This window comes from Stegostoma tigrinum, chromosome 28 (assembly GCF_030684315.1).
Source record: "Stegostoma tigrinum isolate sSteTig4 chromosome 28, sSteTig4.hap1, whole genome shotgun sequence".
Lineage (NCBI taxonomy): Eukaryota > Metazoa > Chordata > Chondrichthyes > Orectolobiformes > Stegostomatidae > Stegostoma > Stegostoma tigrinum.
This window is the reverse complement of record NC_081381.1, coordinates 44,399,574-44,427,528: the sequence shown is the minus strand read 5'-3', so window position 1 is coordinate 44,427,528 and position 27,955 is coordinate 44,399,574. Positions and strand designations below refer to the sequence as shown.

General features: G+C 44.1%; 1 protein-coding gene across 3 annotated transcripts in view; it reads right to left on the bottom strand.

The window, feature by feature from the left end:
• alpl (alkaline phosphatase, biomineralization associated) overlaps positions 1-26,242 on the bottom strand; it is a 99,457-nt gene extending 73,215 nt beyond the window's left edge. For all 3 annotated transcript variants that reach the window (XM_048561754.1, XM_048561756.1, XM_059655650.1), the window contains exons 1-2: positions 26,105-26,242; positions 16,562-16,663 (exon numbers count right to left, since the gene is read on the bottom strand). The gene's annotated coding sequence lies outside the window, so the exon portion shown is untranslated. The remainder of the gene's footprint in view (positions 1-16,561; positions 16,664-26,104) is intronic.
• Positions 26,243-27,955: the final 1,713 nt, after the last annotated feature.

Below are 27,955 nucleotides of genomic sequence, written 5' to 3'. Positions count from 1 at the left end.
GGCAATCCAAAACAGCAGCAAAGATAACGACATAAGACCTCGGCAGGTCTGGCGGCATGTTTGGACTCAGAGACAGAGTGAACGTTTCAGATCTATCACCTTTCATATCAGGACTGAAAAGAAATAGCAATTTGAAGGATTTTAGGCCAGTTATTGGAAAAGCAAGCAGCTTTTGCAATAGGGTGGAGGGCAGAGCAGATTAAACACCATCTAACTTATGGTGCACAATCCAAGAAGAATGGTAATGGATACTGTGAAGATACAAACGTATAGCTTTATATCTATATCATATGTAATTAAAATTCCTGCTTCAAAGGATGGCAACTTAAAGATTTTGATGGTGCCCAGTCAGTTATGATTCAGCAATAGTACACCTGAATGCCAGGCAATGCTGCCAGCTCTCTGAGTTTCTTTTATTCATTTATGGGGTGTGGGCACTGGTTAGACCAACATTTATTGCCCATCCCTAATTGCCCAGAGGACAGTAAAGAGTCAACCACATTGATGTGGGTCTGGAGTCATAAGTAACCTGCAAGTCTACAGAGTGGGAGAATGGCCCTTATGGCCTCTTCCTGTGTGATAACTTTCCCGCAATTCTATGATCATGAGCATGAGGTAGGAACACCTCAGTTTTAGCCATGGGGGCCAAACTCTTGTGACCCCAAAAGGGCAAAATAACAACTTCCTCAGCTCCTTGGTGTTCTGAGGATGGGTCACTCCACCCAAGACATTAACTGATTTCTCTCCACAGGTGCTGCCAGGCCTGCTGAGCTTTACCAGCAACTTCTGTTCTTGTAACTTTCTCGGCTTTATCTTCGGACTGGACTTTCCAAACTGCTACTTGCTTGGTCAGAGTTAAAATGCTGATAACGTCAATCCTCTTAACCCAACGTGTTTTCAAATACTGTTCATTTTTGACAACTAATTGGATTTTTGGATGAGTGTGACCACTCAATGGTCCTGGAAGAGGGCAGAGTGCCCCTATAATGTAGATTAAAGGCTGGAAAATTAGAGCTACAGGTCCCAGCTATCAATCTCCCAGCACATTATGATCGGACAATGTTAGCCACACTTTAGAGACAGGCAGAGCACCAAGTACCTTCCCGACAGTCACTTTAACAAGATGACTGCACAATCAAAAAACTCTTTTAGTCTAATCCAGGTGAGCAACAAAATAATTCCAAGCGGTCTGTGAGACAGCACAGTTTGGGAAGAGTCTTTCTATTTTCAGAATCATTTCAAGCAGGTCGGTATGTTTGTTTTGAAACTTTGACACCAGCAGGTTCAAATGTGCTGCAGCCAACGTCTGAACAAGTGTCATTAAAATCAGTTCAAAGCTGAGCGTAATCCCACACAAGTAAATAATTACAATCACATATCATTGCAGCATGGCCGTGTCACTGAGACACAACACAGTAGGGTTGGTTAAAGCCACTTGACTGCTTTCACACAACAATAATAAATGTGTTTTACAAAAACATTTCTAGTGAGCCTCTCACAATCTCCACACCATCCAAATCTGCATTGATGTACCAGTGATACAGCATCACTGTTGTATGGTGGGAACAAGAGAACAGACTTTGCTCTATTTCATTTTATTCTTAAAGCCACCTGCGTAAGTCCTTCTATTGGCCATTTCTTCCATTACTCAATCACCCTGTTTGTAATATATTGTCCAAATCCTCTTTCACACTTACAGCCGAGTTTTTAAATTGTGGTATTTTCGACCCAGTTCCACAGTTAACAACTTAACTGGAGATCATCCTCTGGCCAACTGCAAAGTAGTTTCATCTCAAATAAAGAGACAACAAGGTGTAGAGCTGGATGCACACAGCAGGCCAAGTAGCATCAGAGAGAGCAGGAAAGCTGATGTTTCAGATCTGGACTCTTCTTCAGAAAGTTGAAACGTCCGCTTTCCTGCTCCTCTGATGCTGCTTGGCCTGCTGTGTTCATTCAGCTCTACACCTTGTTATCTCAGATTCTCCAGCATCGGCAATTCCTACTATCTCTGCTAATGTAAAGCTCTTGATCTTGAGTCAGAAAGGGTGACAGAGACTTGCCTGGCAAAGGAAGATTAGATTCACTGCAGTGTGGAAACAGGCCATTCAGCCCAACAAGTCCACACCGCCCCTTGAAGCATCCCACCCAGATCCATCCCCCTATAACCCACACACGCCTGAACACTACAGGCAATTTAGCATGGCCGATCCACCTAATCTGCACATCTTTGGACTGTGGGAGGAAACCGGAGCACCTGGAGGAAACCCACGCAGACACGGGGAGAATGTGCAAACTCCCACACAGACAGTCACCTGAGGCAGGAATTGAACCTGGGTCTATGGCGCTGTGAGGCAGCAGTGCTAACCGCTGAGCCACCGTGCTGCCGAGAAAATTGTAGTTCCATTTCAAGGTCAGGGTCCCACTTCAGTCTGTACTCCATGGGTTAGAACTGAGTGGTGATTCAAACACAAAAGTAGGTTACACCTTCTTAATTTAGTCTTTGTACATTCAGCAAATAGAAAACTCACAAAGAGCTTTCATTCAGAATGGGGACGAAGATCAGATTAAACAACATACTAAGTATTAATATTTAGAGATCATGGGAACTGCAGGTGCTGGAGAATCCGAGATAACAAAGTGTGGAGCTGGATGAACACACCAGGCCAAGTATTAATATTTAGTTTGACAAGATTCTGAACACCCTGTCCCTGCTAATTAACGCCTTTCACTGCTTTGGTTTTCATTATATTCACTGTGCAGCTTGACTTTACAAAACCACAGATTTGCTATGGGGCAGAAGGAGGCCATTCAAACCATTGTTGTCTGCCCTGGCTCTCTAACCCTTTTCACTTTGTGCAATTCTCCTGCCTTTTCCACATGTCTATGCACCTTATTTCTATTTACATAATAGTCCATTTTTCTCCCTAATGCCCCCACCACATTTCCAGCATATTTAAGACCTTAATGTCTCAATAAATGAAGAGGTAGTTTCACACCCCACTTTTGCTTTTTTCCCACAAAATACCAGATCTGTGCCACACCCCCACCCAGCCTGCCATCGCCTTGGTTCTCAATTCTCCTACATGCAAGGCCAGCTTCTCCCTATCTCTTCTGTTCAGGCCTTTCATCATTTCCAAGTTTTCTAGCAGAGCTTCCAACCTCTCCAGTCAACAACTGAAGTGTCTCATGCCTGGGACAATTCAGGCATAAGCATCCACTATACGGGGTGGCTCAGTGGTTAGCACTGCTGCCTCACAGCACCGGGGACGCAGGCTCTATTCCACCCTCAAGCAACTGTCCATGTGGAGTTTGCATGTTGGCATAGCTTTCCTCCAGGTGCTCTGGTTTTGTCCCACAGTCCAAAGATGTGCAGGTTAGGTGAGTTGGCTGTGCTAAATTGCCCCTAGTGGGACTATTCATGGGAAATGCAGGGTTACAAGGATGGGATAGGTGTGGGAGGGATGCTGCTCTGATGGTTGGTGTGGGCTTGATGGGCCAAAAGGTCTGGTTCCTTACTTGGGGATTCTATGATTTAAAGAACAAAGAAAATTACAGCACAGGAACAGGCCCTTCAGCCCTCCAAGCCTGCGCCAATCGAGATTCTCTGTATAAGCCGATCATCTATTTTCTAAGGGTCCGTATCCCTTTGCTCCCTGCCCAACCATGTACTTGTCCAGGTACATCTTAAAAGACACTATCGTGTCTGCATCTACCACATCTGCTGGCAATGCATTCCAGGCACCTACCACCCTCTGTGTAAAGAACTTTCCACGTATATCTCCCTTAAACTTTCCTCCACTCACTTTGAACTCATGACCCCTAGTAATTCAGTCCCCACTCTGGGACAAAGCTTCTTGCTATCCACCTTTTAAATTCGATTCCCAACAGTGTGGAAACAGGCCCTTTGGCCCAACAAGTCCACACCGCCCCTTGAAGCATCCCACCCAGAGCCATCCCCCTATAACCCACACACCACTGAACACTATGGGCAATTTAGCATGGCCGATCCACCTAGCCTGCACATCTTTGGACTGTGGGAGGAAACCGGAGCACCCCCTGGAGGAAATCCACACAGACATGGGGAGAATGTGCAAACTCCACACAGACAGTCGCCCGAAGCTGGAATCGAACCTGGGTCCCTGGTGCTGTGAGGCTGTGGTGCTAACCACTGAGCCACCCTCATGATTTTGTAGACCTCAATCAGGAACCCCTCAATCTCCATATTTCCAATGAAAATAATCCTAATCTACACAACCTTTCTTCATGGCCAGCACCCTCCATACAAGGCAACATCCCGGTGAAACCCCTCTGCACCCTCTCCAAAGCATCCACATCCTTTTGGTAATGTGGTGACCAGAACTGTACGTAGTATTCTAAATGTGGCCGAACCAAAGTCTTATATAACTGTAACATGACCTGCCAATTCTTGTACTCAATACCCCATCTGATGAAGGAAAACATGCCGTCTGTCTTCTTGACCACTGTATTGACCTGCGTTGCCACCTTCAGGGAACAATGACCTGAACACCCAGATCTCTCTGTACATCAATTTTCCCGAGGACTTTTCCATTTACTGTATAGTTCGCTCTTGAATTAGATCTTCCAAAATGCATCACTTCTCATTTGCCTGGATTGAACTCCATCTGCCATTTATCTGCCCAACTCTCCAGTCTATCTATATTCTGCTATAATCTCTGACAGTCTCCTTCACTATCTGCTACTCCACCAATCTTCGTGTCATCTGCAAACTTGCTGATCAGACCACCTACACCTTCCTCCAAATCATTTATGTATATCACAAACGACAGTGGTCCCAGCACAGATCCCTGTGGTACACCACTGGTCACAGGTCTCCAATTTGAGAAACTCCCTTCTACTACTACCTTCTGTCTCCTGTTTGCCCAGCCAGTTTTTTATCCATCTAGCTAGCACACCCTGGACCCCATGCAACTTCACTTTCTCCATCAGCCTGCCATGGGGAACCTTATCAAACGCCTTACTGAAGTCCATGTATATGACATCTACAACGTTCCCTCATCAATCAACTTTGTCACGCCCTCAAAGAAATCTAATAAGTAAGTAAGACATGACCTTCCCTGCACAAAACCATGTTGTCCATCACTGATAAGCCCATTTTCTTCCAAATGGGAACATCTACTGTTTATAAAAGGATGCCCCCGTTTTTACAAAGGAATGGTGTTCCTGTGTGTGATGATTTGAAAAATAATACTCAATGTAATATTTTTACAAAGAGCATCAGCACACACAAGTTTGAAACGATAAATTTTATGCATTAATTATGAAGGAAGGTTGAGAAGGTTGGGGCTATTTTCTGTAGAAAAAAGGACTGGATAATGACGGAGCTGACAATGTGGCTACAAGGAAAGAGCCTTTCCCAGTGGGATCCTGAATAAGAGATCAAGATAATCAGTACCAAATCCAGTACAGACTTCAGCAGAATTGCTTCACCCAGACAGCAGAAAGAAGGTGAAATGGATGACTGCAAAGGCATAGCTAAGCTGAGAACAGCACAGATTTATTGAATAAGAAGCTCGATACGTCTTTATAGAAAGGAACATAAAGCTATAGAACATAGAACATAGAACATTACAGCACAGTACAAGCCCTTCGGCCCTCAATGTTGAGCCAACCTGTCATACCGATCTCAAGCCCATCTAATCTACACTATTCCATGTATGTCCATATGCTTATCCAATGACGACTTAAATGTACCTAAAGTTGGCGAATCTACTACCGTTGCAGGCAAAGCGCTCCATTCCCTTACTACTCTCTGAGTAAAGAAACTACCTCTGACATCTGTCCTATATCTTTCACCCCTCAATTTAAAGCTATGCCCCCTCGTGCTCGCCGTCACCATCCGAGGAAAAAGGCTCTCCCTATCCACCCTATCTAACCCTCCGATTATTTTATATGTCTCAATTAAGTCACTTCTCAACTTTCTTCTCTCTCATGAAAACAGCCTCAAGTCCCTCAGCCTTTCCTCGTAAGACCTTCCCTCCATACCAGGCAACATCCTAGTAAATCTCCTCTGCATCCTTTCCAAAGCTTCCACATCCTTCTTATAACGCGGTGACCAGAACTGTAAACAATACTCCAAGAGCGGCCAGAGTTTTGTATGTTAAGGTGTTAGCAGAAACAGAGGGCAGAATCCTATATTACCGCCTTGCTCACTCGTTCAAAAAGTGGTGAGACCTGACCTAACTCTTCTGAGGAAGACCCACCATCTCATCCTCCAATCAAGGAGTTTGGTGAGCAGCTGTGGGGCTTCCTCAAGTGCCCAGGCCACAGCCGATCAAGCCAGGAAGGAATCGTAGAATCACACAGTGCTGAAGAGGACCTTCGGCCCATAGGATTTATGCTGACACATGAAAAGCTTCTGACTTTCAACCTAATCCCATTCACCAGCATTTAGCCCATAACCCTGAATGTTTTGATGTGCCAAGTCCTCATCCAGGTACATTTTTAAGGATGGGAGTCAACTCACCTCTACCATTCTCCCAGGAATGGCATTCCAGACCATCACCACCCTCTGGATAAAAGTATTTTTCTTCACAGTCCCCCTAAATCTCCTGCCTGTCACCTCAAACCCACATCACCTCATGATTGACCCTTCAATTCAAGGGGACAGCTGCTCCTTTTCACTCTGTCCATGCCCCTCATAACCTTGTACACCTCAATCAAATCATTCCCCAGTCTTCTCTGCTCCAATGAAAACAACCCAAGCCTATCCTACCTTTCCTCATTGCTTACATTTTTCATCCCAGGAAGCAAACTGGTGAATCCCTGCTGCACCCCATGTCATGCAATCACATCCTTCCTGTAATGTGACAACCAGGGCTTCACACAGTTCTCCAGCTGTGGTCTCTCTAAAGTTCTGTATAACTCCAACATGACTTCCCTTGCTTTTGTGATCTATGCCTTGATTGATAAAAACAGAAGCCTTTTTCACCACCCTATTAACACTCCCTTCCACCTTCAGAGGTCTGTAGACAAACACACCAAGGCCCTTTCGTTCCACAGAATGTCCTCATGCCATGCCATTTATTGAATACCTTCTTGTCGAATTACTCCTCCCAGTGTACACCTCATGCTTTTGAGGGTTGAATTCCATCTGCCACGAATCTGCCCATATGACCATCCTGTCTATATCTTCTGGTAGCCCAACACACTCAACCTCACCATTGACCCACCCAACCAATCTTTATCTCATTAGCAAATGTACGAATCCAAAATCCCCAACGCCCACCCCCACATGGTCATCTATGTCTTTTCTATCAACCACAGGCCACCATCTTTTGCACATGGCAGCGGTTCTCAGGAGGTTGTGGCTGGTGGAAGAGGGAAAACTAAGGTCGCGAGGACCTGCGGGGCGTGTGCATGCATGTGAGAGTTAGAGGATGTCAGTGCCCACCCCTTACCCCATGCTCAGTGCCCTTATCTTGCACTGGTTACACTATTGGGCAATAGAGTTTACCAGTCGGGCGGGTCAATATTTTCTCATCACATCTGGAGCCAAACCACTAGGTTTCCTGCCTGGAACATAATTCAGAAAGGTTACAGACTTCCAGGGCATTACCATCCCATCTGATCAATTTGCCTTATCAGCTCCATGCTCAGAGCCTAGAAACTTCCATCCCGAGTGTGAGGAGATTTGTTTGGAAAATTAGCAGCAACAGAGAACAGCCCATTTCTGTGCTGTATATTAAGTGTCATGTGTTTGGGAAAATGAAATGGTTCGTGGAACATCACGTACAAACTGAAAGGACAGAGAAGGGCAGGGTGCTCCTCTGATAAGGCATGACCTACATTTAAACAGTGCCTTTAAACATTGAAAATCAGAGGCAATAAAGAGGCACTGAGCCAAAGAAGGAGATATTTTGAAAACTGAAGAAGCTTTATCTGAATATGGAGCATTTTAAATGGGCAAAATCCAGGCACACGCACACACAGTGTGTGGTGAGAACAATTATCATGCATATTTGCATCAGGGACCCTGCAGAATTTATGCTGGTGGTTCTCAGAGATGCAGCTTCTCAAAGGTAATTTATTTTCTGACGCACGTTATTGAAGAATTCTGCTCAGGGCATTGTTGAAATTTAAGATATGAAGGAAACTCCATAGTGAGTAGGCCAAGTGATCACATTCCCCCATTCACATGCCGATATAAAGCTGGTTGAAGCGTGTCGCCAACAAGATGGGGCCACAGGATGGCTACAAAAATAAATTATACACACTTCATTGTAATCTGGCTTCTAACTGACCTTCATTTTATTGCTTAATGCCAAGCTAAGGGGTTTTTAAATGCCTTGCTCGTGCAGACCTAGTCTGTAATTATACCAAAATAGCACCACTGACTGGGGACTGCTTGACTTACCACTAAACCATTGAACAATTTGCTGCAGGTTGTCCACCTTCATTCACATTTCACAAACTCAGTGCTCATGGGGCCCAGCACTCTCAGTGAAAATAGCCAAATGATTACAAGTCTGATCACCATTCTAATAACTGGGGACAAAGAATACACTGTTCCTTTCAATGGCTCAATGACACATTGGCCCAAAATCTCTTGCAGAGTTAAGGCTGTGTAAGTTATATCCTAAACCCTCCGTCCTCCCACTGGTTTTATCTCATTTCTTCCTTCAACCCAAGCAAACACCCAATCTCCATATTCAATCCCCAACTGCTTCAATGCAGTGATTTATCTGAATAATCTTCTTAAATTCATCCAAGGCTTCCATCTCTGAAACAGGACACCACTCACTGAGGCAACAGATAGCCTTTATTTTAACTTGCTCTTCTCTGTACTTAACTAAGTCTTGAAGCAGTAACAAACATCTTTAGGACTAAGTTAGACGACAAGACCAAAACATGTAGAAGCAGAAGTAGGCCATTCAGCCCATTGAGGCTGCTCTGTCATTCAGTGAGATCATAATTGATCTGATAATCCTCAACTCCACTTTCCTGCTTTATGCCCTAATGCTTGATTCTTTCACTGTCAGCAAATCTTTCTGTTTCAGTCTTGAATATACAACCCAGCCATCTGTGGGAAAGAATTTTACAGATTCACCACCCTCTGAGACTAGAAATTCCTCCTCGTCTCTATTTCAAATGTGCGGCCCCTTATTCTGAGATTCTGCCCTCTGGTCTTAGACTCTCTGGAAGGGAAACAACCTTTCTGTATCCCCCCCAGTCATGTCCCCAGACAATGTTGTACATTTTAATGAGGTCATGTTACATTCTTCTGTACATCAATGACTATAGACCTGATCCTTTTAAAACGTCTCCTCATACTCTAATCCCTGTGTACCTGGTATCAGCCTAGTGAACTTTCTGTAGACTTGTCTGGCTCTTTTACAAAGCTTTCCCCCACCATTAGGCAAAACTATTTCAAGTGGGTTTACCAATTGGTGTGTCTGGAAATCTTGAATTAACACCAGAGTTGGAGCTGCACTGCGGAGCCTGGTGCACTGGAGGTTACCGTGAGAGAACCGTTGTGAATCCCTGTAGCTTCTGTGTGTTTCAGGGAATGAAAGATGTGAGGCTGAAAGACCAAGTGAAGGTCAGGACAGCCTCCAGGGAGATGAGCAGTAGCTTCAGCTGCTGCACAGAGGGGCAAGTGCAGGTGGCCTTGGCAAGGGATAGTATGATTGATCTCCAGCATGGAAGAGTGGTAAAAGGGCAAGATGCCTCAGGAAAAAACGTCAGCAGAAAAGGCAGCTGAGATTGAGGTATTTCGACTGTGGCATGACCAGTGAGCCGAAATGATACTGACAAACTTGCTCAAGGAAAATATCAAGCATCGACATTACAAGAAAATTATTGTGACAGAGGATAAATATACATTGAACAGGAAACACAAGTGCAGAGCTTCCCAAAGAGTGGGTCAGGGCCCCCTGTAAAGTCTGAATCTGCAGAATGTTAATGGTTGCCATGCAACTCCAAGTGACTGCTAACAGCTGGGAGGGCCCTTTGAATCCTGGAGAGTGCTGTATTCACTTGTAGTATGTGGGCATCATTGGCTGGCCAGCATTTATTGCCCATTCCCAGTTGTACTTGAGTCACTTGCTTGAACCTCTGCAGTTCATGTGCTGCAGGGTGGACCTGCAATGCCCTTAGGGAGGGAATTGCAGGGTTTTGTCCCTGCGACAATGCAGGAACGCTGATATATTTCCAAATCAGGATGGTGAGTCGCTTGGAGGGAAACTTGCAGGTGGTGGTGTTCTGGTGCCCTTATCCTTCTAGTGGTCATGGTTTGGAAGGTGCAGTCTGAGGATCTTTGGTGAATTTCTGCAGTGCATCTTGTAGTTGGTACACACTGCCGATGACTATTTTAGGCTGTAGTTTGGCTAGTCTGTGAGACAGCTCTCCCAATTTGTGTCACTAGACCCCAGATGGCAGTAAGGAGGACTTTGCAGGGTCAACAGGGCTGTTTCTGCTGTTGATGTTTCCGGTGTCTAGTAGATGCCATGTGTTAGATCCGGTTTCACTTCCTTGTTGAGACTTTATAGCAAAGGATACAATTGAGTAGCTTGTTTGGCCATTTCCGAGGGCAGCTGAGAGTCAACCACATTGCTGCAGCATCTACATTATGGTTGCTTTTCTACCTCCACTTCATTTTCCCACCTAATCCCCGTATCTCTCAATAATTTGCATGTCTATAAACCTAACGATCTCTATCTTGAACATACTCCGAAGTGTTACAGGGTGAGGAGTTCTGAAGAGTGACCACTATCTGTGCAAAAACATTTCTCTTTACTTCTGTCCTCAATGACCTGTTGCTTATTTGGAAACCATGTACCCTGACTTTAAACCCATCCCCTCCCTGAGCCAGGGAAACATCACTTTTGCAACTACCCTATCGTGGCATAGGGTCAAGTCATGGAATTGTATAGCATAGAAATGGACATTTCAGTACAACTCATCCATGCTGACCAGATATCCAAAATTAATCTAGTCCTATTTGCCAGCATTTGGCCCATATCCCTCTAAACCCTTCCTAATCATAAATCTATCCAGAATCCTTTTAAATATTGTAACTGTACCAGCCTCCACCACTTCCTCTGGCAGCTCATTCCACACACACACCACTCTCTGCATGAAAAAGTTGTCCCTGAAGTTCCTTTTAAACCTTTTCCTTCCCACTTTAAACCTACGCCCTCCAGCTTTGGACTCCCCTCGCCCCACAGAAAAGACTTTGATTATTCATCCTATCCATTCCCCTAATGATTTTATAAACCTCTAGAAGGTCACTCTTCAGCCTCCAATGTTCCAGGGAAAATAGCCCCAGCCTATTTAACCCATCCCTGTAGCTCAAACCTTCCGACCCTGGCAACGTCCTCGTAAATCTTTTCTGAACCCTTTCAAGTTTCACAGCATCCTTCCTATAGCAAGGAGACCAGACAGAATTTTGTATGGAACAAAAACAAAGTTGCTGGAAAAGTTCAGCTGGTCTGGCAGTGTCTGTGAAGGTGAAAACAGAGTTAACGTTTCGGGTCTGGTGACCCTTCCTCAGAACTGTTCTGAGGAAGGGTGACCGGACCCGAAACATTAACTCTGTTTTCTCCTCCACAAATGCTGCCAGACCTGCTGAGCTTTACCAGCAACTTCGTTTTTGGTCCTGATTTACAGCATCTGTAGTTCTTTAGGTTTTTATTTAGAATTTTGTATACTTCAGGGAGTTCACCTCTCATTCTTTGAAACCAAGTGAACAGAGTGAACTGTTGTCCTCCAATCTGGAGACAGTGCATCAGTTTGACCATAGCACACACTGGATAACTCTCATTACACAGATCACATTACAACCAAGCCCCATGCTATTCTCACTCTTTGATCAGTATCTACAAAACACTGGAGGGAGCACTGAAGTCGTTTATAATTGCCCTGACTGATTTGCAACCAAAGGTGCAGATTTAATTTGTACTTTTGAGAAAACAAATGTTAAAACTTTGCGGCATGGGCACTTTATCTGATAACACTCCCACTGGCATCATATCAGGTGTTTGAAAAAGAAATCTGCAAATTCTTTCAATCCAAAACAAATGGGAAGAAAAAGCTGATCGAACAAATCATCAGATTCATTATTTATTAGTTAAATTCAGACTTTTTGTAACAACAAGAAAGGTTCCACATCAGAAATATTAAATTATCCCTTCTTGTGTATCGTCACTTTGTGTGTATTTTTCAATTAATACCTGGTGATCAGACATGTTCAAAACGTAGACCTTGATGCCAAGTTAGTCCAACATACAATAAATTCCTTTAAAAGCAAAAACTAGCAACTGGAAATGGTTCTGTACCCTTTGCCATTAGCCTGTAAACAGAAGCCTCCATCTGCCTGCTTCTAAGCTGGCTTTGAACTTGCCTATTTAGAGTTGAAGGGTCAGATCCCCAAATACAATGAGCCATCTGCTTCTTAGTGATGCCACTGCATGCAGCAGAAATTAGAATCACAATGCTTGTCAATTTCAGTTCTGCCGTGAACACTACAGTCTGTTTGAGAAGCTTGGCGAGGAATTCACTCGAGGTTAACTTTTCTTGACAATCACCCAGATGAACTGACCCACACAGCTCAGTTATAAGCTGAGGACATGCTGTAAAATTTCAAGTTTTCTTTACTCAAAAGAGCCAAGTTGTGAGAGGGTCCCAGCATCCAGACCCCTTTAAAAATCAGGTACAAAGGGTTATGATTGACCCTGTTAATTTTTTTTCCTCCTCTCCCCTTTGAAATTGCGAGTATTATGCCTCAATGTCATTGAGATACTGACTTGAAAGGACTGCTGAGCCAAGCATGCAAGGCACAGTTGAACTGTTGAATAATTCCAGACTTTACAATTTCCTCCCCTGTTCAGCTTTTGCGCAAATGAACCCTTTGAGATAGGTCTTTCTCCTGTTCATGAAAAAAAACAACCAAAATGAATTGCGGAAGAAAGGAGTATCAGCTCTTAACTTTCTGATTTCTTTCTTTGTAAGGTTCTCAATAACAAACCTCAATCACTTGCACTGTGTTTAAAAATCCCAACAATTGTGGAATATTGTATCCTCACTCATTTCCAACCTCACACTTGCAAACTGCTCAAAATCACTTGGTATTCATTGGGAAAAGACAAACAAATTTAAGCTTCAAATTGTGAAATGCCATTGTCCTACAGAAATTTAATTCAGTAAAGGGTAAAATGTCAGTGACTATATCAGTAGCAGTCCCAAGCCCAAAGGGAATAGAGATTCCATTCAGAAATATCCCAATGCAGCAGCAATTAGCTTAGGACACAGAAGATTTAAAGTGTCACATTCATCCAGACCAAGGTTAAAGTCAGAGGTACATATATTTATCTGGATATTCAACTAGCAAACTAGCCCCACAGCGATTTCCTTTACTGTGCTGATCAGATCCTTCATGGCAAATCATCCTCAATGTTTGGATGTTAAAGGGGATGACAATGCAAAGAATCAATGTATTAAAGATGAGGCAGTCATTATATTTCCTTTTTTCATTCTTCTAGTCACTGAATGGAAAATTATGCTTCATACGCACAAGAGACAAATGAACTGATCCAGACTGATTTTAAATCATTCTCTACGTTCAGCTTGGGAACTTCTGATCTAGCCCTGAGTCTAGATACTTACCCATTTGTTTAAAGTGAGAGCAATCATCTCCTTATACAGCAAAGTTAGGCGAAAAAAGGAACACAACACAACCACTATGCAGGCCGACTGCTAGCTTTCGATGTACTTAGGAAGAACTATATTAATTCAGCTGGAAGAATGAAAGGAAAAGTGGGGGAGGTACTGCATGGTCATTTCTAGCTTCTTTCAGTTTCACTTCCCAGATGGTCCAAAGCAGCTTTCTTTCCCCTGTTTCATTCAATTCCACCAACTTGAACCCCAGCCTGATGATGTCCAAATAAATTACTGAAGCCCATGATCTTAAGTCTCATGATTCAAAACCAGTTTCCCAATGCATTGTGGAACACCATGACAAGGAGCTTTTTATCTTGCTTTTCTTTCCTAACTAATCAAAGGTGGCGACAGACTTTGGGACTCGGAGGCACAGTGAGGCACAGTGTGAGTTTACTCTAGATCAGCAGTGATCATACTATATGGTCACACCTTCTCCCAGTTCTTGTGTAAATCCTCATATCTTGCATAGTGCTTGTTGGCTAGAGGATACTAGATCTCTTGTCACCGTTCCATGGAGGGAATAAATTATCTCAAATCATTGCCGAGTCAGGGGTCAATGTAAATCAATCAGTGATCTAACTGAGGATACAGGCTAGACGTAAGCTGAGTGCTTTTAGAAGCTGAGATAGAGCCTGAGTGAGCAAGAAGCAACAGTCTGTACTAGACAGCACTAATGCAAATAGCAGAGCTTCCCAAAGTGGGAGGTCAGGAAGTGGGGGTCATGTGCTGGAACTTTGAGATCGTGACCTTCAAAGAAGAAATTACCACCATTGTAACTGGGTTCCAAGGACTGAATCCCATGCTGACAGACAGGTCCCACCCTGCCCTCACTCTGATAGGTCTCCCTCCCTCCTCACAGCTCTCACTTAGGGGCTGTGACAGATTTTGGTTAGCAAGTTGATATGCACTCAGATATAATGTGAATAAAGACTTAAAGTACCCACATCTATGGCACTGATTAAGTACAGCAGATGACTGGATCAATAGTAAGTGGACCGGGCCAAACCAAGCCTGAAATTAAGGGCAGATCAGAGCCCCTTCTGTGCTCACCTGCTTCCTAAACTAATAATGCTAGTCAATACTCATTTGGCCAGGTATTTCTTTGTAAAACACAAAGCTCTTGGTCCTTCCCGTGTGATCACTACAAATTCTTGCCATTAATTTGTGTCATTGTAAGGGATGAGTGGGTTAGCTGTGTTCAAGTTAACTCTTGAAATTTTATTTTTCTTTCCGTCAAATAGAATACATAATAATATATGATTAGTTAAATTGGTTAGGTTATATTTGTGAGGGTTAATAGGAACTGCAGATGCTGGAGAATCTGAGATAACAAGGTGTGGAGCTGGATGAACACAGCAGGCCAAGCAGCATCGTAGGAGCAGGAAGGCTGATGTTTCGGGCCTAGACCCTTCTTCAGAAATAGGCCCGAGACGTCAGCCTTCCTGCTTCTGAGATGCTAAATTATATCTGTAATCTTATTTGATGACAATGAAAGTATCAAATTGAATTTGGTTACTGTTTGAATCTTTCTCTACTGGCAAGGTATGGAACTATCTGTTCGCATTATATTTTATTCAAATTGATACTCCTGAAAATTTATCTTGATGACAATAATGATAATTTCTCTGTTGTTGTGCTTTGGAGCAGGAGGGGACAGTAGCTAAAGATCTTGGGGATGGAACATCAACTTTAATTATCAACAAATTCTCTGGAAAGGGTTAAAAACAGAGATAGGCGTGTCACAGCGCTTTGTCTCAGGATAGATGTAAAAATCTCAAATTTTAGAGGGAGCACCAATTTATGCTGCATGTGAATCATAGTACTGACATGTCGGCAAATGGATTAGACAGAAAGAAACTGAGTTGTGAACATTGATTGGAAAACCCAAGACTGTTCTCTTTCGGGGCGAGAAGGTTAGGAGGAGATTAATTAGAGGCGTTCAAAATCATGAAGGCTCCAAGCAGAGAAGATAAATAAATATTCCAATGGAGAGAAATATAGGATCAGAGATAATGGGAACTGCAGATGCTGGAGATTCCAAGATAATAAAATGTGAGGCTGGATGAACACAGCAGGCCAAGCAGCATCTCAGGAGCACAAAAGCTGACGTTTCGGGCCTAGACCCTTCATCAGAGAGGGGGATGGGGGGAGGGAACTGGAATAAATAGGGAGAGAGGGGGAGGCGGACCGAAGATGGAGAGTAAAGAAGATAGGTGGAGAGGGTGTAGGTGGGGAGGTAGGGAGGGGATAGGTCAGTCCAGGGAAGACGGACAGGTCAAGGAGGTGGGATGAGGTTAGTAGGTAGCTGGGGGTGCGGCTTGGGGTGGGAGGAAGGGATGGGTGAGAGGAAGAAATATAGGATACTGGTTTCAGATGAATGGCAACATAAACAAAGGTGACAAGTGGGGTAAGGTTTATTTGCATGGCGAATGGTTAGGATCGGGAAAAACAAGAGCTTTCTAACTCACACTCTTCCCTGACTGTCAAATCTCACCAATACTCTCCAAAGATTTCTCCTGTTCCTCACTGTTCTATCCTGAAGGTTTTAATGGGGAAGGAGCAGAACTGCAGTATCCAGAGGCAAGGCTGAGACATTTGCTACTTTGGGAAGTTAGACCATGGGGTCCGTTGGTCCCTTTCATCTGGGGAAATGTTAGGTAGAAGACCGATGAAAATTCTAAGGACAATCAACTCCTCATAGATGGAACAGCCTGTCATTGGCAGAGGATGGGCAGCAGATGGTCTCTGGAGGTGGGGGAGGAGGGGAACTATGAAAGAAAATGATGGTTAACACCAAGTAAATCTTTACACAAAGAAGATACCAGTTCATGTGGTAAATATAATTTGAAAAAGATGAACTTACTTTTCAGTAATCTTCCTGTGCTTTAGGCAGTGACTCACCAACGTGCGTTATCAAATACCAATGGTGACAGATTTAATACAGGAGCAGATAATGGTGTTCACCCTGAAAACAGAATTGAAGGAGATTTTAGCTCATTGTTGTTTCCTGGTTCGTGCTAAAAAGCTTTTTGTCTCTCATTTTGGAATCAGGATCCCTTCTCATTGAAACACACAAAGAGCTTTCCTTACCCTTTCATTGAAAAGACACATGGTTTCAGTCTGATCCAAATGATTTCCTGTCTTGTGGATTTGGTTATTTTTCAATTTAAAACTCCCTTTGTTGAGATTACCTTCAGGACTCGCAATGGCACAGGGTCCAGTGCTTTGCCATTTATGTGTGAGCTGGTCTGAGCGGTAATTGAGGGAGAGGGCCAAAGAAAGGTCGGGCAATAAAAGAGCATCACATAAAGAAGCAGGCGTCAGAAAGCAGCAGGCTCTTCCTGAGATTACAACGACATGCGGTTTCACAATCCACAGTTTCACAGCTTTGTGCCACAAGTTAAACCACGGGTGACCTACATTTCAAAGTTCAAAAGCCAGAGAAGAACATGGTACATACCATCATTGTAACAGACACACCACACAAAATATGCAGATTAGTGCATCTCTAGAACCTGACATTTTTAAGTTTCATGTCATTTTTTTTTCTGAACTCTGGATTGGGTCTTTCACTTAGAGTCATACAGCATGGAAACAAAGTCTTCAGCCCAACTCGTCCATACTGACCAGGCTTCCTAAACTGAACAATCCCATTTGCTCACCTATGGTCCATATCCCTCGAAGCTTTCCCAATCTCTTTCCAACTCCTGCGCTCCTTTCACCTGGCCCTAGCTTCCATTCCCTTTCTCTCCAAGTCTCCTTTGTCCAATTTCCCTAACTCTTGCTCTGATAAGTGCTGCTCCTTCTTTTCCCTAACCTTAGCGCTCTGTTTCACTTGCCAATCATAACCCTTTACTCGCATTTTGCCATTTTCTTTCTTGCTCTCTTTCCAAATTCCTCCCAAGGCCTTCTCTTGGACCTTGGGCCAAGGGCAAGGTGAATTGTTAATATTCATCGCCTGTAAACTTTATACCAATGTATGCCAAAGCTGAGCATCGCCATCAATGCCCACATGATCTGGCATCAGCTGACATTGCTCCTTGATGCTGAAAGGGATGTTTCCCCTGCTGGATGGGCCTAGAACCAGCGGATGCCATTTAAAACTGAAGGTCTCCTCATTAATGGCAGAAATGAAGATAATTATTTTCTCTCAGAAGATTGGGAGTCTATGGAACTCTCTTTCCCCAGGCGATGCTGGAGCTCAAGGTGTCATTAAATATTTTGACAGCAAAGGGAGCAAGGTTCCTGATTGCTGATGGGATCAATGGCTATTTGGGGGCAGGCAGGAATGTGGAGTTTCAGGTCAGTCATGAGCGTATTGACTAGCAGAACAGGCTCGAGGGGTTGAATGGCCTACTCCAGTTCCTAATTGGTACATTCACATTGTTATATATAATGGTTCTGCGGAAATTAATGCTGAAGCTGCACTAAGACCCGCCCGGTCTGATATTGTCACACCTCTCGTGTGAGGTCTCCATGGAGACAGATGTGTTATCACTGACTCTTGGTAATTATACCCACTCAATCAGTGCAACTGTACATATTGCTTTCATGCATCTTGTGTAAGATAAGTGCCTCATCTCATTAAGATTCAATCATCATTTGTTCTCTACCACGCTAATTAATTCAATCTGCACTTAGACTGAGCCAAGGAATCTTGGAAGCAATGGTCATGCCTACTTCTGGATCAGAAAGTCTGTGTTCAAGTCCCTGGAGGTTAAAAAAAAAACCCACAGTACTCAGTGGTTAGAACTGCTGCCTCACAGCGCCAGTGACCGGGTTCGATTCCAGCCTCGGGTGACACTCTATGTGGATTTTGCACATGCTCCCCGTGTCTGCGTGGGGTTTCCTCTGGATGCTCCAGTTTCCTCCCACAGTCCAAAGATGTGCAGGCTAAGGGGATTAGCCATGGGAAATGCAGGGTTACAGGAATTGGGTGGGATGCACTTTGGAGGAGCAGTGCAGACTTGATGGGCCCAATGGCCTGCTTCCACACTGAAGGGATTCTATGTCCAAGCTGGTTGATAGAAAATACCTTATGGGAACCCAGGTGGAGGGTAGGGCTTGAATCTAGGCCTTCCAGCTCAGGGGTGTGTACAATACCATAAGAACTATATGGTCCTCTACCACCTTAGGTTAAGTAGATTTACAGAATGTGAGACCACCTGTAATAGTCTCAGTCTTGTGGCACCCCTCAGCCATGTTTATACAGAATTAAACCCCTTGTTTGTTAAATAGCACTTAGATTCCAGATGTTTGAGCATCCAAGCACAGACAACGAGGAGGGGACTGGCTTCTGGGGCCCAGGCAGCGTGGCCATTAATGAGACCAGATGGGGGCCATTATTCAGTGTGGGTCATGGTTATGTTCATGCCCACATGTCCTTGGAGAGGGAGAATGCCTTGCCCCACCTGTACGTCCAGGCCTCCCATGATTGGGGGCATCTCAGGGGTGGGGATGCATCATTGACCCACATAAAAAAGTTAAATCTGTAAGGTTTTCTTGGCATTGCAATTATTGTTATCGTACCCTATTTGACTTTGATATGTATAAGTTAAAATAATAGAAAGGAGCATTAAATGGTCCTGTCACAAAACTGTAAAGCCCCATACCTCTGAGACAGAAAGTCTTGCTTCAAGTCCCAACTACCCAGAAGATGTGTCTGGAGAGATTGATGAATTTATTTTTGGTAACAAACTCTCTACCCAACCACAAGCTGCACTCGTACAGAGTACAACGTGCGATGTATGTGTTCTTAGGCAAATGCTCAGGAACTATTGTCACAGTATTAATACGTTTAACCCTTTACTCTACAGCCCCAGCACACGGGACCCTGTACCAGGACTGTAAATTTGTAACACTGCCCAAACATTCCTCAGACTCAAACAGGACTTAAAAAAGAACCTCTCCCCGACTGAGAAATAGGAGGCAGATAAAACCGAAACACAGAGCCCCTCAATTTGATATCCTCTCTGCTGCTGATAGAAGGCAATTTCTTTGTAATTTAGAAACCCAAACATTGAGGACCGGACCCATTCAGAGGCAGACAGGTCAGAATGCACTTCGAGGGTAAGTACTATCTTTACAAACAACATTTAAAACCACAACTTCTGTCTGGCATCAAACCACAACAAACTCTATTCTGTCAGACAGTGGTACAATTAAACATTCTGAGAACAGTGTTGTGTGTAGCACTTTATAATTAGCCAAGTGAAAAATGAAAAAAAAATTCAACAAAAACAGCCCTCTTGTTATGTAAAGAATTATCACCTACTTAGACCCTTAATTAAAAAGAACTGCTGTTAATGTTTTATCTGCACACAACTGAAAAGACGATTGGCATGCCTGAAATCTCCAGTTTCCCAAGTGTTCCATCGTCTCACACTTCAGTCTGTTGCAGACTAACTAATGGAGATCGATTGTTGGAACTAGTCAAACAGCACACTATCACCACATCAGAATCTAGCAGAATGGTGGATGGTGAATTGATACCTCCTGATCTTTCATTCATCTAACAACTCCTTCGTTTCTACAACTGATCAAATTTCAGCATTTGTTGCCCAATAAAAGTCAAACAACCAATATCAGATGACAATGAAAGCAAAAAAGACTGTGGATACTGGAAATTTGAAATAAAAACCAAAAATGTTGGACAAACTCAGCAGGTCTGGCAGTAACCTGTGGAGAAGAAGAACGTTTCAAGCCCAGTATGACTTTATTTTTCAGGCACAAAAACAAAGTTGCTGGAAAAGCTCAGCAGGTCTGGCAGCATCTGTGAATTTAAAAAGCGAGTTAACGTTTTGGGCCCAGTGACCCTTCCTCAGAACTTTTCTTCAGTTCTGCAAGATATTGAGAAATGGGATTTTTAGTTCTACTTTTGACAGAGGAGCAGACCCAGTGCCAAAGCCAACATCCTATGATGGGTACACAGGACATAAAGGCCTGAGGAGGGTCCACAGTGTGGCTGGGGTGCTCAATGCTCTCTCCTGGGGTGGCATGGTGGCTCAGTGGTTAGCACTGCAGCCTCACAGCACCAGGGACCCGGGTTCGATTCCACCCTCAGGCGACTGTCTGTGTGGAGTTTGCACATTCTCCCTGCGTCTGTGTGGGTTTCCTTCGGGTGCTCCAGTTTCCTCCCACAGTCCAAAGATGTGCAGGCTAGGTGGATCGGCCATGCAAAATTGCCCATAGTGTTCAGGGGTGTGTGGGTTATAGTGGGATGGGTTTGGGTTGGATGCTTCAAGGGGCAGTGTGGACTTGTTGGGCCGAAGGGCCTGTTTCCACACTGTAGGGAATCTAATCATGTGGATAGTGACACATAAGAGAGCTTGTCCCTTTATATATTCACCTCCTACATTGCATCATAATTGAAGACTGCATAGATTCTGGAATAATGTGGAGCAACACTGCAGGAAACAAGGGCACACTCTTCCAGCAAGGAAGCATCCACCAATGTATTCAATTGATGTATTCAAACAGAATTCCAGCCATGTGGTGCTCATTTGGAACAATGCTTCAACTCCTGTCGAAAACCTTCCTCCCACTTAGCACTTTCATCCTGGAAACTGCCTTGGCTCATGTTGCCTCAGAGTTAGAAGGTTTGTCACTTCAAATCCCACTCCACAAACCCCCGTACAAAACTCCGGGGGTGACAACTGCCAGTGTCAGGACTGAGTCAGTGCTGCACACTGATAGCTCCTAAAGCACTTGCTTACACCATGAGACTCATGTGTAATGTGCCAACACATTGCGCCATAGAGCTAAACTCCAGTGAGGTCAACCAATTTTTGTGTGTGTGAGCACAGTATTCATCAGTGCCAATACCTATGGCATAATGCCCAAGTCACTATGTCTAGCATGCAGGCTATGGTTTTTGAGGATTTGTTATAATGTTCTCTCATTTAACAGTTCTGGTAAGCAAGCTGACCACTCAGAAATCACAGTCTTCTGTCTGGCCTCCTTCTCTTCCACAATCATATTAATAAGATAAAGCTGCAGAATTAGGCCATTCGGCACATTCAGCCTGCTCCACCAATTGATCATGGCTAATATGTTGCTCAGCCCCAATCCTCTGCCTTCTACCAGTAATGCAGCACCAGTATGGGGGCTCTGTCTTATAATGGAGCTGAGACCTGGCTCTTACTCTCCTCTAAAAGCAGAAAGAACAACGGATGCTGGAAATCTGAAACAAAAACAGAAATTGCTGCAAAATCTCAGCAAGTCTGGCAGCATCTGTGGGGAGAAATCAGAGTTAACATTTCAGGTCCAGTGACGCTTCTTCAGAATGCCTTCAGACTCTTCCTCTGTTGTCAGTCTAAACCCTTAATAGCATGGCCCAGCCTGAGAAAGTCTCTGCTATCGGATTACTTCACAGTGACAGACATCTAATCCACTGTTGCTGCTCTTGCTCACTCCGCTGATCCTCCAATACCCCAACTTTGCATCCCATAATGGAGCAGTTGGTACGGCCCTCGCTCTGGGTTCAAGCCCCACCTGCTCCAGAGCTATGTCATAATTTTTCCATACAGATTAACTAAAACTAAGTTTTTACAATTCCTTTATGAAATACTTTCGGGACTTTGATTTGTGGATCTATTGTGTGGGAGAACTCTCCACACCCCTTTAGCTCAGATTTCTCTAACGTCTAATCTTTTTACATTCCACGGTTTAACTTTAGCTCTGTGGGTGTATTTTATCCTGCTTAGAATGCCAACTATAAATGCGTTTTTGGGTTCCTTTTCAATTGTTGACACAACAGATTTTGAGGCTCAGGGATTAACCATTAACCAGATTAAAACAACCGGAGTTATACTAATTATTAATCTCGAGATCGACAAACTCCACAGAGTGGGAAAGTGCAAAACTGTGGCATTGAGTCACATTCCGATTCACTCGGCAAATAGAACAAGCGAGGAATACACAAGGAAATTACAGGAACAACGGCATGCATTTATGTAGCAGCCTTTGTGTAGGAACATGGCGCGCAGCACCCCACAGAAGTGTGACGAAAATGGAGCGGTTATTCTGAATGCCAAAATGCTGGGTGGTCAGGGGGATTGCTGTGACAAGCTTCAGGATGTTCCATGAGCAGTGATGTCAGCATCAATGAATGGGCAGGCTGCTTCACCTTTATGCCATGCCAATCAGATTTTAAAAGTGACAGGCACTCCTCTCCAAGGCCTCTCGATGGTAGTGTTGTTACCTCAGATCGCGCAGGGTGAAGGCATCTTCACCACAGGAGCCATGGCTGGTGAAAGTGGCAGGGAGTGATTGGCGCACACAGGCACTGTGGTGCTGAAGCTAGAAGGCTGCAATCATTCCTTGCTCCTCAGTGACAGGGAGAGGTATGGGCAAGGACGCTGTATAAATACCTTTCCTGAGAACCACACCCCCATAAAAAAACTATTAGGCCTGAGTTAACCCCTCAACATGGCAACTCCTTCCTTCACTGTGGAATAACGTCAACAATAACCCTCGCACATGCCCACTCCTTGCTTACAGGTGCCACTTAGCTTGGGGAACAACACTGTCAAGGGACAACATATTGGGTTGGCTGACCATAAGCTTGATTAAGGAGATAGGTCATAAGTAGCAGGGAGAAGGAAGTGGATGGGATGTAAAATCCATGATCGTAAGATATAGAAGGCTGGAGGTCCAGCTGCGAGGGCTGGGATCAAAGCGGCAACATTGCAAAAGGAGATCTAACACAGACCAAAACAGTACAAGGGTTGTAGAGTTGGAGGAGGATCAAGAGATTGTGAGACCACATGGGGATTCAGATTAAAATTACATCACTGGGAGAGGTGATGACCTCATGATATTATTGCAGGGATAATAATCCAGAGATTCAGATAATCTTCCAGAGGCCCTGGGTTCAAATCCCACCCTGACAGATGGTGGAATTTGAATTCAAGTTTTTTTAAAAAATTGGAATTAACAGCCTAATATGACCATGAATCAATTGTCAGAAAAACCCATCTGGTTCTCTAGTGTCCTTTAGGGGAAAGAAACTGCCATCCTCACCTGATCTGGCCTACATGTGACTCCAGATCTATGACAATGCGGTTGACTCTTAACTACCCTGTGGGCAATTAGGGATGGGCAATATATGCTGCCTGGCCAGCAATGTCCTCATCCCTTGAATTAATTAAAAAAAAATTATGCTTGAAACATCTAGGGATGGGGTGAATGTTAACAACACCTAGTCCGCAATAAGCTATGTGCAATGATCTGGGGATAAAGGTGAAATAACTCAGTCTGGAGCTGACAATGAAGGGTTTTGGTCTCCTTGTTAGATAATCCCTCCAGACTGACTGGTGAGACAGTGAGCTAGACAGTCAGGACAGCAATGTCCATTCGGTTTGTTTTCTGTGATGTGGGGTGAAGTTGTTTTAAAACTGCCTGAGCAGACAGCACCTTGTATAATATCAGCAAACTGGCAGTTGGGAGGAAGGCAGGAAGAAAATCAAACAGCAACAGAGAAATGTCCAAGACAGCCTGAGGGAGAACATTTATGGAGAAATCTGGGGCAAAGGGCAGATAGGATAAACAACAGGACTCTTACAAGATTACACATGATCTACCAGCTGCTGGGGCCAAATGTTTAAAAAGACCAAATCTGAAATAATAGCAACAAACAAAAAGCTGATCAAATGTGGCTTTATACTATATACTGGGTCCATGTTTCTGCCAAGTCTCACATCATCTCTTTACACTTAGGTTTTGGCAATGTGCTCCCTCAGATCTCCTTACAATCATCCCGCTCCCTTAAAAATGATCCTCCCGAAATGTCACTCTGTACTCTGCACCACAGCCAAACACACAGTCCTGGTGAAGTGTCAAAGCAGAAACTCTGCACTCCCAGATCTTTTCTTATGCCTTTACTCTTATTCCAGAATGTTTGTGGGAGGTATGGTGGTCTGTTAATGCTGGATGCCTTGTACAAATCGCACAGCAAGTTTTCAATAATACACACGGAATTGCAGATCTCCCTCTCGTGAGTGCTGGTTTGCACCAAGGTCTGGTTTCGTTCCAATCGGATCTCACCCTCCACTCCCCTAGCCACTCCTCCAAACGCACCTACTATTTTCAAGAACCTGCTGGATTTGCACATGAACTATCCATCAAACTCACACTGTAAGTTAATTCTCTTCATTAACCTCTAAGCGACGTGGTAGCTACTCAGTGCCTCAGAAATAATTCCGCCAGAGTGTCCAGGTTCATCTTCCCACCTGCCCCAAATGCAGAAAAACCGAGCGAACTGAGAATGCTGTAAATCAGAGACAACACCAGAAAATGCTGCAAAAGTTCGTCAGGTCTGGCAGCATCTGTGGGGAGAAATCAGAGTTAACGTTTCAGGTCCAGTGACCCTTCATCAGAACTGATGAGCCTCAGAAGCAGAGGAAGGGTCACCGGACCCGAAACGTTAACCCTGATTTCTCTCCACAGATGCTGCCAGACCCGCTGAGCTTCTTCAGCAATTTTTGTTTCTGCCCCAAATGGATGTCTGAACAGATTGATTTTTTTAAAAAAAATGTTCAGTATCATCCCACACAGTGAACACTTTCGGGGATTTTGGAAAGGGAAAAGACATGTGCTGTTCTAACTTTCAAATTCTGCTTTTTTTTTCGCTGACTAAATGGATCTTTCAATTCAATTCCTATTTCTTATTGGAGAGAGAGAGACAGTGTATGCGAGTTGCAATCACTACACTGTTATCTGTTCCCATTTCCAATGCTCCCTATTCCCAATGGACTGTGCGCCACAAGATTCCCCGATCCAATGCCATATTTCTCCAGTTTTAATTTGCCTGCCCCTTTTCAATTTTCACTGATCAACCTGCCAAAAGAAACGCCATGGACAGACCAGCTTGCTCACTTTAACAACGAGCTCTGGCAATAGTGTTGGCTGAGTACAGTTGGAGGAGCATATGCAGATGTAAGAATAAATTTTGAATATTTAAATCCGTGCGAGAGCATTGTATGTTTTCACGGCTCTTTGAGACTAAAATCTTTGAAACTGAGTTACATGCAATTTAATAACAAAATCACCTATTCATCATCTCAGGTGCCTTTCGTGAGTGTTTTAATTTCGGTTCAGATGATATATGTACCTGTTCACCTGGTTCTCGGCTTTGAAGAGCTGTTTTGGCGGAATATCATTTTTTAACAGGTTGTCCTGACCATATATCAGATAATGAACAATGTCACTTGCCACAGATTTTCTGGGTAAAATTTCATGTTTCTTAAAAAAAACGCAAACCCTAAAGCGTTCACAAATCAACATTTCACTCGATTGACTTGAATTTAACTCCAACGTCGAAAAGAACTTTCAGGCGCCAGCTGTAGAGAGAGAAAAAGAAATGACTGGTGAAATTCATTTCTGTAGGTTGCCAGCAGAAACTCACCTGCCCGGGACCTTGCCTTTAAATTCCTTAGAGGTGATGGGATGAGAAAGTTGCCCAGTTGAAGTCGGTGTGGGTAATGTGCAGCCTCTGAAGGACTCCCCCCCTCCTTTATAGCTCTTCATTTAGTGCTGACATTGCCTACCCTTGGGGGGGGGGGGGGGGTGGGGGGGGAAGGAGGTCCCAGATCTCTACCACTGTCTGGCTGCTGCTTAGTGAACGTGTGAGAGGGAGTTTGCTCTAAGACGGAGCTCCACCTACTGTTGGCTGCTTTATATTCTCTATCTCTCGTGGAAAACTGGGGATCCGAGCCCGCAGCAACAAGCGGAATTCAAGGGAGCCCTTGGCTCAGGCTGAAGGGAAACCGTGGTTTGCCTTGAGTTTGTCACCTACTTCCAGCTCCTGTCGGTGAACAAGAGCAGCATCCTCATCGATCAGTGCAACCTCATTCCTGACAGGATTGTAGGGAATTAAAGACAGATGAGGGAGAATTTCTTCACTCCCTGGAGTGGGGAGATGAATCTTTGAAGTTTTCTATCCCCTCCACACACACACACACACACACACACATGCACAGACACACCAGACATGAAGACCTTCAAATATAGAGACACAGGGTCGGTTTCGAGAGATTAATGACATTTGGGGTGTGGCGATAGTGCAGGAAAGGGGTCAATGATCCAGAATGGTGGAGCAGAATGATGGGCTCAATGGCCTATAACTTCCCCCGTATTCCTTCACATTGCTGCTATTGCTGTATTCTTTAAGGGCCAGTTTCCCAGCACCCTTCCCCCTCCGCTGATTCCCCTTGCTAACACTTCACTTCAAGGGTCCTGAGCACAATTCTCAAATCTCCAAGAACTGCTTCTCTTCCCGATTTCCTCCTTCCATTCTGCTCACTCTTCCCTCCCATTTCCCTTTTTTTTGTCCTTGAAGAAGGAGAAGGATCTGGATATGTATAAATTCTCCAGTTCTCACCGCATTCCCAATGGAGGCACTCAGAGCAAATGTGAAGGTGCCTAGTAATGAGGCCAGCAGTGAAAGGCAGGGAGTGTCACCGCCATTTTCCTGTTCTGTCTGAACAGGGGCAGTACCTGAGAATTAACACCATTCCCCAAATGTCCCAAAACACAACAATCACAATCCTTCAAAAGTGTGTAACATTGAAAGTGCAGCAATTAATTTGTGCACAGCAAGCTCCCATGCATATAACTGTGTGCTAATTATCCAAATTTGTTTTGACAATATTGGTTGAGGGATAAATATTAGCCCGAACAGCATGAGATACACTTTTGTTCTTCTTTGAAAGTGCCACGTCATCAGTGACATCCACCTGAGACAGATTTAACATCTCACCCAAGAGGTGATCCTTCTGACAGTGCAACGTTCCTTCATAATAGATTATCTACCCATATTCCATGCTTAAATCTCCGGTGTGTCTTGAACTCATAGACTTCTGGCTCAGAAGCAAGATGGCTACTGGCTGCACTATGACTGATTCCGAGTGCAGTCAACAGTAGCTAAAATGAAATCGAGTGCTCACCAGACTGGAGAGGGAAAATGGTGGCTACAGTTACTCCTGGGAGACATTAACTTCATCAGCCGTGACATACCACGTGATGCAAAAACCCCACATCTACTCTTAGGAATAATGAGTTCCAGCTCTACCAGCACAGTTCATCACTCAGACCCACTCAAACAGAAACAGCAGGTAAGTAAGAAATATTCCCTTGACTGTCTTACCGAAATATTTACTCTTTGATACATTATTGGGAGTTGCGAGAGAGAACTGAGACAGTAATTGAAGAGTGGAGACTTAGTTTGCATCATCAACCACAGGAGTGCAACCAGAGT